This window comes from Pogona vitticeps, chromosome 3 (assembly GCF_051106095.1).
Source record: "Pogona vitticeps strain Pit_001003342236 chromosome 3, PviZW2.1, whole genome shotgun sequence".
Taxonomy (NCBI): domain Eukaryota; kingdom Metazoa; phylum Chordata; class Lepidosauria; order Squamata; family Agamidae; genus Pogona; species Pogona vitticeps.
The window spans coordinates 82,720,949-82,737,500 of NC_135785.1; the positions used below are offsets into that span (position 1 = coordinate 82,720,949).

Genomic DNA, 16,552 nt, shown 5'->3' on the forward strand with positions numbered 1-16,552 from the left:
TGTACAGAGAAGTACTAAAACTAAAGGTATGATAGCAGTTATTGAGAATGTCTGATGTACTAAAGCACAGATATACAGTTCTGGGCAGGAAAAAATGTGCTGCCTATGCTAATTAATGGGATTGTTGGATTACTCACTCCCTAACATGCATTGTCCCACAGTGCACCCACTGAGACAGTACTTTTCAGGGAATTATGCTTCAAAGGGAACCAGCCAGATTCCTGGCACAATATTAATGCAAACATATTCTCGAGTGAGTATTTCCAAGATCTCAAGGCCTTGTGGAACTCCCCCTCGTTCTTGTCTTTAAGCCATGAGAAAATCTGAAAACCATCACAGGAATATACAGGAGATAGTCATCATAAAATGGAGGCTCCTTGGGGGTCTTTGTCAAAGTGTGTGGCTGTTTAATTGCTCTGGTTTCAAACGCAAGTTCAGAGCTCGTGAGGGTGTTTGAACATTCCCACAAACCTATCCAGAACCACCAAGAAGCTTAATCCATAAATGTCACCAATGTAATTAACATTATTTTTTCTCATTGTTTATGGCATTTTTGATCTTGTGTAACAATGATGCTGTTTTAATTAAGATTTTGTTTTAAAATTACATTTTATGGCAATCTGTTAGCCTGAAGGGGCATTTTTGGCAGATGGGTGGGATAAAATTTTAATAATAACTCCAGTATCATAATGCATAATGCCACTATGATCCTAAAGGCTTGAACGTCCCTCATAGTGACTGGAAACAGCCATTTTCATGTGGTACAAGCATCCTGTCACATCCATCCATATGCAGCCCCTCACTGCATATAACAATCTGGAAGCAACATATTTGCTTCTTTGCTGCAGCCCACCCTCACCTTCCCCAGGAGCTTTTGAGGCTGGTCCATCACAGCAAATTAGGTACTGCTCTATGTCAGACTCAGACTATCTTTCCTACCTATCCCAAACTAGGTAAAGGTAAAGGTTCCCCTTTACATTTAGTCCAGTCGTGTCCAACTCTAGGGGGCGATGCTCATTCCCGGTTCCCACACCATAGAGCCAGCGTTGGTCCCAAAGACAGTTTCCATGGTCACGTGGCCAGCGTGATTAGACATGGAACACCTTTACCTTCCCACCGAGATGGTACCTTTTTATCTACTCGCATTTTTACATACTTTCAAACTACTAGGTTGGCAGGAGCTGGGACAAGCGACGGGAGCTCACTCCGTCGAGTTGATTCGATTTTACAACTGCTGGTCTTCTGACCTTGCAGCACAGAGGCTTCTACGGTTTAATCCGCAGCGCCTACCCCAAACTATCTTCCCCTTATTAAACATTATTGGATTGCTGAGCTGGAGATTGGATCAAATTCCCAGTTTCTGCCTTTTATAGCTATCTTGATCCCTCATGTTGCCTGTACTGCTTCTGGATCATATTTAGTGCTGCTAAGAAGACATACGGAACAAGGTGCATGACCAGCTCCCCTCTTTTACTACCGAGACCTATCCTGAGGTTATCCTGCTATCTTGCGGGCTAGTGAACAATCAGATCAGTGGTGGCAGACCAAAGAGAGTCTGAGGTCAAGGTTCATGCGAACTGACTCAAGAGTATTGGCACTGGAGCATGGCATACTTTTGTTTTTCAGACACACTCTACAACAACATCTTCGTGTGGGTTGCATTTGAGCATGCAGTCACTGGACATTTCCCCTACAACAGAAACACACTGCTAAAACAAGCTGAAATATATTGGTAAGTCACAATTAGAGGAGGCCCACTGAATCAGTGAGATTTTGGAGAGTCAAAACCTATCCTTTGATTCTGTTCTAGTTGTGACTTACTGGATTTCAGACACAGAGATTAGAATGACATTGATGGATGGTGGCAATTTAGAATGCAAAGTAGGATTATAACCCCAATGTTCTGTGTTCTGGTCCTGCATTGATTGCTGAGTCATCTCTGTCTAAATTATGAGAGTAAAAACCAGCATTCCTTTTCACACAGCTGGAGCTAAAGCATCGCTTGCCCATCACAGAGTTCAGCGGTGTCGACCCTGAAATGGCAGGCTGAGGCCACCACTCAGATTATAAAATGCCCCATTTAGAAGCACAAGAGACAACGTTTTCCCCAGATGCCTGATTTTGGATTCCTCTTCCCAACCCACTGAATGCAAAAAGCCTTTTTCAGAAGGATTCTGAAACCAGTATTTTCTTGACAATTAATATGCAGACATGGATGGGTGGTAGACAGAGATGTCGGGCTGAGAGAGACACATCATGTGGAGATTTGGACCACCCAACAGGCTTTTGTTTTGAAGTTGGCCTTTCTAGGCAGTACGTTGTATAGGTTAGGAAGAGGGCCCACACATGGTATTTTATTGACGAAGGTGAAAAACAAGATGGTGTCCCATTCTGAAACAGAAGCCGACTGAATTGGCAGCTAGATCTAAGCTCAGCACTGGAGATGGGACAACATTCTTCACTGTGCCCAAGGAAAACAGGAAAGCTTAATAGGTGCAAAAGAAGCTCTGAGTCACACAGAGCTCAATCTTCCAAAACTGTACCATCGATCTTCACTCTCAGCTTCTGCTCCATCAACTCACCCTGCCTAATGGTAGGGCCAGTTCTGAACAAGAAACAAGACCACTTTCCAACAGGATGAAGAAATTTCTTTGTTACCACTTCAGTGAAACAACAGGAAAAAATAGCTAAAAGAAAATATACAGTGATGAAAGGACAATGGAATGAAACAGGTATCCTCCTACAGCAAACTTTCCAGGCATATTTACTGCATTTTTAGCAGGCTTTTAAAAAATGTCTAGAATAGATGGGAGATCAAAATGTGTCTTACTTAAAAAGGATTCTCCACCACAAGCATTTTTAATCAGAAGCTAATCAGATAGTGTGTGTGTTTTGACTGAGATTCCCAGTGGTCTCCAGATGCAGCATAGAATTCAAGCTGAAATTATGTACATTAATAAAAGATTGTCTACATATACCCGAGGTTCAGAAGAAACATGCAGAGACAGCTTTTCACAGAGCTACATAAGGAAAGGGTTATTTTTAGCACAGAATTCATGATAGCCGTGCTGTCATTAAAGTGGAGGAGAGTAAAAGTTGAATAGGCAGCTTTCTGGGTTGCCTTTGAGAAAGATTATAATTGTACTCTTCCTGCTGGAAATAGAACCTCATTCTCTCATGTATCTACACAGAATCATCACTGATTTTCCAACAAAATGTTGTATTTAAATATGGAATGTTAATGTTGATAATTACTCATATTTCTCTCTAAATATGCAGCACCACTTTTTCTAATATTGCAAATATATACAGTGGTGCCTCGCTTAACGAGCGCCCCGTTTAACAACGAAACCGCTTAGCGATGAAGAATTTGCGATCAAAAAAGCGATCGCATTGCGATGTTTTAAATAGGAAAAAATCGCTTTGCGATGATCGGTAAGCTGTTTCGCTTACCAATTATCACATAGTGATCTTTTCCCTACAGCTGATCGGCGGTTCGAAAATGGCCGCCGGAAAAAAACATAGCTGTCCGCTGTGTTTTGGGACGGATTCCTCGCATACCGGGCAGAGAAAATGGCCACCGTATGGAGGATTTTCACTTAAAGGTAAGTTTTTTGCCCATAGAAACACATTGAAGGGGTTTCAATGCATTCGTATGGGCTTTTAAAAATCGCTTAGCGATGTTTTCAGTTAGCGGTGATTTTTGCTGCACTGATTAACATCGCTAAGCGAGGCACCACATTGCCCTTGTTGTTTTTTGCCTTTCAGCAGGAGGTATAGAGTGTTTAACAGCTTTCTGGTTCTCCTAAGTGGTTTTGGGCAGACAGATCAGAGGGAAATACCAAATGGTCCTGAAATGATAAACAATGCAGAATGTTATTAATGAGATGGAACTACAGATCAATTTTCTTATATAATAGCTTCTCTTTAAAGTTTGAACAATAAGAGGGCTTTTATCATGCATACTAATAACTCTCTTATCTATTACAGTATTAATTTTTTAAACAATGTCTAGGTATAAGGCTCCCTTTCTTGGATGCACCCCCTAACACGGTGAGGGGGGTTGAGTAGGTCAGAGAAGCTGAGAGCAAATACATGGTTAAAGTCACCAAATAGATGACCATATGCATGGAGATCACCAGATGGCCAAAACAGACGTCAAATAGACTAGATAGGAGATGACATAGTAAACAGGAGATGGAGAAGCTGTATCCTCTCCGTCAAAACAAGACCAGGAGCAGAGTGAAGAACTAATTATGAACTGTTAATATCCAAAATCAGAGTAAAGCTGAAGCAGAGTACTAAAAGAATCCTACTGCGAAAATTTAATTTAAAAAACATTTTTATTAATTTAGAGTCCACATGAAGAACAAACTCAATTGACCATGAATCAGAAGAACTGTGGGCTGAAACCAGAGATATTACTAGGCAAAAATGCAAAAAGGCAATCCCTGTGGTAAAAAAGGAAAGAAAAACCTAAATGGATGACAGAAGAAACACTTAACATTGTTAAGGACAAGTCAGAAGAAAAAGGTGATAGAGTCAAAAACCTAAATGCAGCTTTTTGGAGTCTCTCTCACAGAGAGAGAGCCAAAAGAGAACTATTATAATGGCCTGTGCAAAGAAATAGAATAAGAAAAGAGGAAAAACAAGAGCTCTCTTCCAGAAGATTTGAGAAATCAAAGGGAAATTTAAACCTAGATTAGGAAAGCTGAAAGACCAACAGGGTAGCACACTCACAGAACAGGATAAAATAAAGAGAAGGTGGAAACAGTATACTGAAGAACTATACAGAAGAGATAAAAAGATAAAAGATCCCTTTGAAGAAGAATCCTATGATGACGAACCTGTCATTCTAGAAAGTAAAGTGAAAGCTGATTTGAAAGCACTGGGAAGAAATAAATTACGAGTGGTAGATGGCATACCTACAGTCATGTGAAAAAGAAAATACACTGTCTTTGAATATGGTTTCACATATCAGGATATAATAAAAATAATCTGGTCCTTAGCAGGTCTGAAAAACACAACCTGAGAAGAACAACATGTATTACAGCATGTCATGATTTATTTTACATAAATAAAGCCAAAATGGAGAAGCTATGTGTAAAAAACTAAATACACTTTATGATTCAACAGATTGTAGAACCAGCTTTAGCAGCAATATCTTGAAGTAATTGTTTTCTGTATGATTTTATAAGTCTCTCACCTTGTGGTAGAGGAATTTTGGCCAATTCTTCTTTACAAAATTGCTTCAGTTCATTGAGGTTTGTGGATATTTGTTTATGAGCAGCTCTCTTAAGGTCCTGCCACAGGGTTGAGGTCTGGGCTTTGACTGGGCCATTACAGCACCTCAATTCTTTTTTTTTTTTCAACCATTCTGTTACAGATTTACTGGTGTACTTGGGATCATTGTCCTGTGGCATGACCCAATTTCAGCCAAGCTTTAGCTGTTGGACAGATGGCCTCGCATTTGACTCTAGAATACTTAGATATACAAAGGGGTTCATGGTTGACTCAATGACTGCAAGGTGCCCAGGTCCTGTGGGTGCAAAACAAGCCGAAATTGTCATCCTTCCACCACCGTGCTTGACAGTTGGTATGAGATGTTTGTGCTGATATGCTGTGTTTGGTTTACACCAAATGTGGTGCTGCACATTATGGCCAAACATCTGGACTTGGGTTTTGTCTGTCCAAAAGATATTGTTCCAGAAATCTTGTGGTTTGTCCATATGCAATGTGGCAAACCTAAGTCATGCTGCCATGTTCTTTTTTAGAGAGAAGAGGCTTTCTCCTGGCAACCATTCCAAACCAACCATATTTCTTCAGGGTTTTTTTCTAATTGTACTATCATGAACTTTAATATTTAACATACTGAGAACTGTAGAGTCTCTCTTGGGGTTTTTTTGCAATTTCTTTGAGCACTGCACGGTCTGACCTTGGGGTGAATTTGCTTGGATATCTACTCCTGGGAAGATTGGCAACTGTACTGAATGTTTTCCACTTATGAATAATCTTCCTCACTGTAGAATGATGAACTTTAAATTGTTTGGAAATGGCCTTCTAACCCTTCCCAGATTGATGGCCAGCAACAATTGCTTCTCCACAATTGTTGTGGATGTGTTTCCTCCTTGGCATTGTGTTAACACAGACCTGAATGCTCCAAACCAACAAACTGCTAAAACTTCTGCTTTTATAGAGGTGTTCACACTTGTTAATGATCACTTAACTCAAGGACATATATTTAGCAGCATCTGGCTGCTACTTAACCTCTTAATTCCTATGGAAGCAGTAAGAGTGTAATTTGTTTTTCACACACGGCTTCTCCATTTTGGCTTTATTTTTGTTAAATAAATCTTGACATGGTGTAATGTATCATGTGTTGTTATTTGTCTGAGGTTGTATTTACCTAATTTTCAGATCTGCTAAAGACCAGATGATTTTTATTATGTCCTGATATGTAAAAACATAGAATTCAAAGAGGGTGTACTTTCTTTTTCACATAACTGTATTTCAAGTCACAGAAATTGAATCTGTCAAAACCTAACATGAATATGCCAACAAATATGAAAAACAAAACAATGTCCTATAGACTGGAAATGTTCAATATAATCACCATCCCCAAGAAAGGAGGTGCCAAGGAGTGCAGTAAATATAGGACCATTGAGTAATTTCCCTTGCAAGCAAAGTATTGCTCAAGGTGTTGCAACAAGGACTTTTAATACATATAGAATAAGAAATGCCTGACATCTAAATTGGATTTTAAAAAAAATGAAAGATGCTTGTCGCACACCCCCAATAATGTTGCATAGACACATGTTGCAAATATAACTGATTATTTATTCTTTGGTTGTTGAATCACACAAGTAGGTTCATAGATGTTTTATTCTGTTGCACTCATTAAACTTGGATATTAACACATTTCTTTACTTCACATCAATCACTGGAAAAAGATTTGATGACTATCTTTCCATTTTATTTTACTTCTATCCTTTAGCTATTCTTTAACACATCAACCAATTGCACCAACTTTCCAATCTCCCTCATAAAACTCTCAAAACCTCTCCTCTCTCATTCACTCTCAGTCTCCCAACTGTCTCTAACTGTCCTTCTGACTCCGCCCTCCAGTCCTCCCATAGGCTCCACCTCTAGAGCTCCACATGATGGACAGGTGGGATCTGGGTATTCTGCCACAGTGCTCAAGATCATATTGCAAGTACTCACTGGCTATTGGAGAGTACTGAAGATTTCAGAAGAAGACAAGTTACTATTAAATCAGAATATGGAGAAACATAATGGTTTTCAATACGCAAAGGTGTTGGATATTTTATCTCTCGATCTGTTCTGTCTTTATGCAGAACATATCACACAGAAAGCTGGATTTGACTCAGCTGAAAGAAGAGTTAAAACTAATCAGGGAAACATCAGTCATTGAAAATATGCAAAGAATGCCATATTACTGTCAGAAAGCAGCAATGTCTTGAATGACACCTGATGAAGGTGAAGGACAGGTTTTATTTCGAATTTATTTTGTAGAGTAGTCAGCATGAGCCAAACAGAACCCTGTTTCCAACATACAGAAGCCTCTAGATAGCCTGTAAGAACGGCATGACAGCAACAGCCTTTCCATGCTGCTAATCCAGATGTTGTGGTCATTGCAACTGCCACCATCCCACACTATTGGCAATGTGGATAAGGGCTGGTGGCAGGAGATGCAGTTCACCAACATCTGAATGGCAGATCCTTCTAGTTTTCATCATTTGGGTTGCCTTTTTCTTCAGTCTGTGAATCCAATCAGCTTAAGTGGCTTAAGAGAAAAGTATCCCTCAATTAATTGCATTAAATGAGATTTGCTCTATAGTTCTATGATAATTTATGGCATACTTATCGCTCAAAACACAAGCCTGAAAAACAGGACAAATTTAACCCTGGTGGAATGCTGTAAACTTATCTCAAGTTCCACCAATGGTTACTTTAGCTCATAATGTATGCAGTTTTGTGCAGTTCCCTAAGGATGGAAAAATGGAGGGTGGCAGCTGGGGCTTTTAGGAAAATTAGTGTTGGGAGCAGGCATGTGCTTCATATGGCAGAGGACAGTCCTCTGTTTGAAGGGCTGTCAGAGCACATGCCTCCAGGTCCTCTGTTTAAAAGGCTGTTCGATCTGGTTTAAAAATAAAGAAGCACCAGAAACCAGGGAGTTAAAGTTTCCTATCCACCATTATCACCTGGATAGCAGACTGACTACGCATATCATTTCATAACAATCATCCCCACTATGGTGTATTTATTCCTATTCCTATTTTAGTAAAGATTTCTAAATCTGCATCTACACATATAAATCAATAGCATTTCCTCTTTTTAGTTATTATAGATAGGTATCCTCCACACAGATGCAATTCAGAATGGCACTGGCAGAAATCTGGGGTCTCCCATGCTGTTCAACATCTACATGAAACCGCTGGGAGAGGTCATCAGGAGGTTTGGGCTGAGGAGTCAGCAATATCCTGACGATACTCAGCTCTACCTCTCGTTTTCCACCAATCCAGGTGAGGCAGTTTCTGTGCTGAACTCGTGTCTGGACCTGATAATGGACTGGATGAGGGTTAATAAATTGAAACTCAATCCAGACAAGACGGAAGTGCTGTTAGTGGGTGCTTCGCCGGACAGGCTGGAGGGCCATTTCCCTGCCCTGAATGGGGTTACACTCCCCCTAAGGGACAGGGTCCGCAGCTTGGGGGTGCTCCTGGACCCCAGTCTAACACTGGAAGCCCAGGTGGACTCGGTGGCCAGGGGCGCCTTCCTTCAGCTGCGGAAATTATACCAGCTACGGCCCTACCTGGACGAGCGGAGTCTCATGACAGTCACACATGCACTGGTAACATCCCGCATAGATTACTGCAATGCGCTTTACGTGGGGCTGCCTTTGAAGACGGTCCGGCGATTGCAACTGGTCCAGAATCGAGCTGCGCGGCTGGTGAGTGGTGCAGCTGCCACGGAACATATCAAGCCGATTCTGTATAAGTTACATTGGCTACCAGTTGCTGCCCGGGCCCAATTCAAAGTGCTTGTTTTGACATATAAAGCCCTAAACGGCTTGGGCCCTGGATACCTGAAGGACCGCCTCCTTCCATATGAACCTACCCAGCAGTTAAGATCTAGCCAGGGGGCCCTTTTGAAAGAGCCGTCCCTTAAGGAGGTAAGAGGGACGGCTTGTAGACAAAGGGCCTTTTCGGCAGCTGCCCCCAGACTATGGAATGCCCTCCCGACTGAGATTCGTCTGGCGCCGACGCTGATGACATTTCGGCGCCAGGTCAAAACCTTCCTGTTCCAGAAGGCTTTTAACTGAAATAATATTAGCTGTGGGTCTGATGGCAATTTTAATTGTATTTTAATTGTATTTTAATTATTTTATCTTTTGCTGTATTGAATTTTAATTATTGTAAGCCGCCCAGAGACCTCTGGGTAGTTTGGGCGGCATATAAATTGAATAAATAAATAAATAAATAAATAAAATAAATAAATGCTTGGGAAAGTTATTTTTGGACTGTATAATTGATCATACTAGCTGCGGGACCATAATTGAAAAATTAACTTTTTCAAACTCTGGACTATGTGGAAGATTAAAATGGCAGCTCCCAGCATGTTTTGGAGTCCTGCTGCAGCCAGATAAGCCAAAGGGGGTCAGTTGGTATAAGAACAGGGCCATCACCAGTGGCCACTTTGACTAGGGAGCCTCAAATGTTATTTATTTATTAATCTATATAATTTCTAGGATGCCTTTCTCTCTGTGAGGAGATCCAAAGTGAGGAGATCCAAGCTCACAGTACTAAAAGTAAGTCACACTAAAAACACAATAAATTGCAAGGTAAAAAACAATTAAGCATATAATAATAATTAAAAAATCATTAATTAGTTATACAATAATAATTAAAAAGCATTTTAAAACTTCTAAAACAAACTAACAAAAAAACCCCCAGCATCCAGGGACTCTATCAGAGTTATTAAAAGCCTGCCTGAAGAGATAGATCTTTAACTGTTGGAAGAAGGATAAAAGGGGGAGGGCCAGACTAATTTGCCAGACTAATATTCCATAATCTGGGAGCAGCCACAGAGAAGGCCCTCCCTCGCGTCCCCATCAAAGATACCTGCAATGGCAGTGAGGCCAAGAGAAAGGCTTCCTCTGAAGATTTTAAGGGCTGGAAAGGCTTATACAGGAAGATATGATCCTTCAGCTAGCCTGGACCCAAACTGCATAAAGCTTTATAGGTAATAACCAGCACTTTGAATTGCGCCCAGAAATAGATTGGTAGTCAGTGCAGCTGTTGTGGCAGGGGAATTACTTGCTCCCTGTAACTGGCGCTCAGCAGTCTGGGAGCATTTTGAACCAGCTGAAGCGTTCCAACTGTCTTCAAAGGCAGCCCCACATAGAATCTGCTAACAGTAATCCAAGTGGGATATAACTAAAGCATGTGTCACTGTAGCCAAATCAGAAAATCCTTCCACATATACGTTTCCATTCATTATTAAGAGGGTTTATTCAAGACTCTAGAAATGAATCTAACAGTGAATAAAGACAATGCAGTTTTACATCTGCTAAATAACATTCCTAGGACAGGCATTGACAAAAGAAGGATTAAAGCCTAATACAAATAAAATTAAGACATCTTTGGTCCAAAAAAATAAAATTAAGGATATAACTACACTAGCATCAGGGAGCAAAGAAAGAAGGCTTGCTTTGGATCAGTTCCAGCAATCACATGCCCTGGATGCAATCCAAACTAGAACAATCCTACCTGCACCATAAAAGCAGAAGCCTCTTGACAAAAGCTCAAAAGGTTTGGGCTGTCAAGGAGCACTTGGGGGGGGGGGCTGCTGTGCTCTAGCAAAGATGCTATCTGATTGCCATCTCTAAGAGCATGCCAGGCTCATCCCTACAGCGCTCCAAGCAGTGGGCGAATCAGCGTTTGTAGTCAGCCTTTGAGATTAAAAGTATCTTAGAAATGGTCACTTGTCTAGCAAAATCTCTTCCACGAGGGACACTGTTAAGACAATGGACAGCCCAAGAGCCTGGGAAATATCAGCCACATCTGAAACGTAGAGCATAAGCGCTATATTACAGTAAACAAAGAAAAAGTGATAAGAGGAAATCAATAATTAATCCCACCTGGAAAACGGAAAATGATTACCTACATGCAGCTCTTCACCATAATGCCACTTGCTGAATAGGAACCAATTACAGGGAAAGCCTGTAGAGAAAGAGCTTCTAATTAAAGCTTCTGTAGGAGTCATACTCCCAAGTATAAACATTATAGAGGTTTTTAGCTCTGGGGTCACGTGCCGTGGAAGAAAACCAGTGTGCAAGCAGAACTAAGGAGATAAAATGTGGAGATGCACGGGGGGGTATGCACCACCCAGACAAATTGAACACATTACAGATAAACTTTCCTTTTAAATTAACTCTCTTTTCAATCTTCCTTCTATTAACAAGACAGAGCAAACATATGTGCTTCTCAAGTTCTTCACACTACAGCTTTCCAGGAGTATTACAATTATACCTTAAGGGGTAACATCCCTTCTTTTGTGATGCAACCATAACTTTCATAGAATCATAGAATCATAGAAAAGTGAAGTTGGAAGGGGCCTACAAGGTCATCAAGTCTAACCCCTGCTTAATGCAGGAATACAATCAAAGCATATCTGCCAGGTGATTATCTAAATTTTTCTTGAATACCACCAGTGTTGGAGCACTCACCAACTCCCGAGGTAACTGATTCCACTGTTGTGCTGCTCTAACAGTTAAGAAGTTTTTCCTCATATTCGACCAGAATCTGGCTTCCTTTAACGTGAGCCCACTATTGCATGTCTTGCACTCTGGGATGATCATGAACAGATCTTCCCCCTCCTCTGTATGACAGCCTTTCAAATACAGTGGGGTCTTGACTTGAGAACTTCATCCGTATTGGAAGGCAGTTCTCAAGTCAAAAAGTCTGTAAGTCAAGTCTTCGTTGACCTACAGTGCATTGAAAACCAATTAATCCCGTAACAGGCCGTTTTTGTTCCATTTTGGTTTTTTTCTGGTCTGTAAATCAAATCTCAGTCTGCAAGTCAAACCTAAATTTTGCGGCCAGAGAAGTCTGTAACTCAAAAAGTCTGTAAGTCAAGCCGTCTGTAAGTCAAGGGTCCACTGTATTTGAAAAGTGCTATCATATCACACCCCAGTCTTCTTTTCTAAAAACTAAACATGCCCAATTCTTTCAGCAGTTCCTCATAAGGCTTGGTTTCCAGCCCCCAATCATCCTTGTCACCCTCCTCTGAACTTGTTCCAATTTGTTAGCAGCCTTCTTGAAGTGTGGTGTCCAGAACTGGACATAATACTCAAAGTGAGGCCTAACCAGTGCTGAATAGAGGGGGACTAGCACCTTGCAGGATTTGGAAACTATACTTCTATTAATACACCCTAAAATAGCATTAGCCTTTTTTGTAGCCACATCACACTGTTTGCTCATATTTAGCTTGCGATCTACAACAATTCCAAGATCCTTTTCGCTCCTAGTTTTGCTCAGCCATATAGCCATAAAGCTGGCTATATAGTTACAAAGGTGTGGCCTCACTAAATGGTGAAGGAAAGTTATCATATGGCTCAAGTGCAGGCTTGTGCTGGGCCTGATGCTACTGCCACATTCCTTCTTGTAGATGTTAGTAGTATAAAGAGTTGACAATAAGGTTGATGGAATAAGTGGACGTTTTGTACCACAGACCAGTATCTAGCAGTGTTCAGGTATTTGTTTTTCACTTTTTATACTTTTCACTATTTTAGTTACATTTAGCAAATGGGAAATGAGTTACCTGTAAAAAGTATGTCAGTTAACTACTTTTCCAAGCAGTGCATCAATAACTAATTCATTTCTAATAACTTGCCGTGTTCTGCTTTATACTGAACTTGGTTTTCAAAGGAACACACACACACACACACACACACACACACACACACACACACACACACACACACACACACACACACACACACACACACACACACACACACACACACACACCCTAAAACATGTTTTAATGTGCCCAAAGTACAGAGACTACAGAAGTTTTAAAGTTGTGTCTAACTGACCGTATGATGCTCCGAATAAAAAATAGATGGCTGATCCATGTGTGTTTATATTTCTGTAGTAACAGGCCTCTCTCCTCCATCAGCCAGGAGCAGCTACAATTTTGAAACAAGTACCCAGGGGAGTTTGGGTGAGGCAAAGGACTTGTTTTAAGGTTGCCAATAACTTGAAAATTTTGGCAAACCCACACAAATGTTCTGTACCAAGTTAAACAAAAACTAGCTGTATCCAGCTTGAGGTTTTGAGAGACAAGTAATCCCACTGGAAGGGATGAATAAGTCATCGTTTATTGTGCGGTGACTGGAGAATTATTTTCAGCTGCTTGGCAGACATGAATGTCCTATCCCTGAAGAAAATAATTAAGAGAAATGTTCATGACACCATCATAATGACAAACTTGTTTAAGAAGCAAGAAAGGCATAAGAATTATGAAACTCAACAATGTTTCTTATCATGTTCCTGAATACATAGAGAAAAGACAATATGCTGTGTTTTCTTGGCAAACAGCAGCCAATCTACGGTAGTACTAGGAATAGGAAACCGTAATCTCATCCTGTTGCCCTCCCTGTTTATGTTAACTCCTTATAGTAATTTTGAGATACATGGTGCTTTTATCATGCAATTGCCTAGCCCTGTTCATGGAATTTTCCAGACAGAAATGTCCATATATACAAAACATTTTTACCACATTTTTTATCCAAAAAAGCTCTCAGAGAGCATTACAAATACCAGAAACAGGTCCTTGCTTAGAGGTTCATAGTCTAAAAAGACAAAAAGGAAAGGGTTGAGACAAAGAAAATAAAGCAAACAAACTCATGCATCCAATTCTTGGTTAAAATGCTCAGCAGGTAATAAATTCAGTGTGGCAGGTACTATAATCAGAAGGTTAGAGAGCTGGATTTAAGCACTATGGAAGGGCTGTCGTTTTCTGCCACAAGGGGTAAGAGAGATGCTCTCAGTGGATGCTGGATTCTGGCACAAAGGATAAGTGACTGATTGTGGTTTCCTCCTTTCTCCCTTATGGCACCAGAAGGACCTCATTCGTAATCCTCATCAGATGTTTTCCCACCATATTGTCCAGACTTGTGTTTGTTGAGGGGAAAGATAGCCATTAAGGAAAGAACAGCAAAATGTCTGTCTAATTGCTTTGGTACTAGCTCTACCGTTAAGGGTGTTTTTCTTCAGAAAATCCATTTGGAAGCATCCCTAATACTTACCCTCTGCTTCTCTTCTTCTTGGCCTAGCCTTTCTGGCATTTGGTTTAAATTACTTTTGTCGTTGTTTAGTCGTGTCCAACTCTTCGTGACCCCATGGACCAGAGCACGCCAGGCCCTCCTGTCTTCCACTGCCTCCCGGAGTTGGGTCAAATTCATGTTGGTTGCTTCGCTGACCCTGTCCAACCATCTGGTCCTCTGCTGTCCCCTTCTCCTCTTGCCTTCACACTTTCCCAACATCAAGGTCTTTTCCAAGGAGTCTTCTCTTCTCATGAGATGGCCAAAGAAGAGAAGACTCCTTGGAAAAGACCTTGATGTTGGGAAAGTGTGAAAGCAAGAGGAGAAGGGGACAACAGAGGATGAGATGGTTGGACAGTAAATTACTTTACTGGAGCCAATTTCACACTATATAAGTCCAGTAGTCTCATCCATCATAATGCAGATGAGCAAAATTAAATGACTGAGTGGCTGGATAGAACTAGAGTGATGCTGATGTGGTGGCAGTGTAGATTTTATATTTTCAGGCAAATTTTGAGCAAGGTTGTGAGAAAGACAACGAGGATGAGGCTTCCCTTGCTGGAGCGCTATTCGTCATAGACCTGCAAAGTAGAATGAAAGAAGAAAGCGTGGTTAGAACAGCCCAAAGGGGGGAGAGGGCGCAGGATAGGCACACTGAGGAAAGGGTATCCGATACCCTGGTGTCAAACTTAAGGGGGATGGGTATTGGAGAAGGAGAAAGAAAAAGAGCAGGAAACCAGAAGAAGAAGATAGAGACCCGGGAGGTGGGGCAAGGGGAAGCTATAAAAAGGGATGAGCCCTTGCCTCTGGGGTGGGAATATATAAGGACAAAGGAACCTTGGACAGATAGATGGGAGAGAATCGGAGTTCCTTGCGAGGAGGCAGATTACAGGAGAAGATCCTCCATCCCAGTTCATCCTTCTTATTGGGGAGAGAGAGAGAGAGGCTAAGGAGTGGTGGACAAAGCTGAAGCAGAAAGACAGGTGAGGACAGGATGGAGGATTCTGGAGATGAGAATGGAGGAGAATAAAAAGGATGGCAAGTACTGGATAGGCCGAGGAACACTCAGTGGGACGAGATTCCCAGAGATGACACGGTGCCCCTGTTGCCGGGTTCAGCGACCCCCACTTTGAAACACTGGACGTTCACTGATCTCCCAGGACCCTGGAATACTGAAGCATTCCTCTAGAATGAGGCAGAGTTGGCCCCCACACGCACCGAACCCTCACAAAGGTTCAAATTCAATTTCCAAAAACCAAAACAAACAAGCAAACAAAAAGCACTTTGATGTCTAGCCCATTACTGTAAGCGACTGAATCTTCAGAGCTCTCTTTGCAACCTCTGGGCAACCTCCCCCCCCCACAATATAAGAAGAAAATGTTTCCGTTGAGAGAGAGAGAGAGATCTGAACAGTGGGGAGGACCAATGGGCAGACACGTTGGCCAAAATTCTGCTGGTTAACATAGCAAATTGCATTACAGCAGGCCCAAATGGTATTACTCTAACTGCAGTTTACTTTAGCATAACAAGTCACTTAAGAGTGGGCTTATTTGAGTCAGTGGAATGTATGGTGGAGCAGACTTAATAAATCCTCATTGATTAATGGGCCTACTCTAGTGTAATTTACTGCACTAAGCAACAGGATTTTGCTATAGTCAGATACATAGGCCTAAATGCCTCTCCCCTTGTCTTTCTATATCTAGATGCAGATTGCTATACTCATGCTCTTCCTTTCTCTCTCTAAAGTCACTTGTTGCTTCTTGTTCTTTAGTTAAAGACAGGGCTGCCAACAGATGTTCATGCACAGAAGCCTGCACTCAGAGCTTTTTCATCCAAGTTCTGTGCTCTTTATTCTCCTGTGCTATCCCCAAATGACTTTCCTGATAGAAGAAAAAGAAACAGAAGGAGTAAGATCCCTTTTTACCTAATACTCTTCCTTAGAATGATTTATTCCTCTTTAAGAGTCACAAGCTGTACACTAGGCTACTGCCCAATGCCAATAAAATAACAAATAATCCTAACGGGGACAGATTCCTGATTGGATCTTTTTTCTGCTCTCCTTCACATTGAGCCATTTATACTTGCAGAACAACTGTTTCAAAATAACCATCCACACTTAGGCAATATTGACCTAGTTTGTTCAGAGTCAAGGAGAGTTCTTTTCTTGGACGTCATATCCCCAAATCTCCTTGGCAGTGTGGC

General features: G+C 41.3%; 1 long non-coding RNA gene across 1 annotated transcript in view; it reads left to right on the top strand.

Moving 5' to 3' along the window:
- Positions 1-9,519: 9,519 nt before the first annotated feature.
- Positions 9,520-16,552, top strand: part of LOC144588411 (uncharacterized) — a 19,360-nt gene continuing 12,327 nt past the window's right edge. The window contains exon 1 of the long non-coding RNA XR_013543958.1: positions 9,520-16,552. This exon is cut by the window's right edge and continues 6,116 nt beyond it. This is a non-coding gene — a long non-coding RNA (uncharacterized LOC144588411).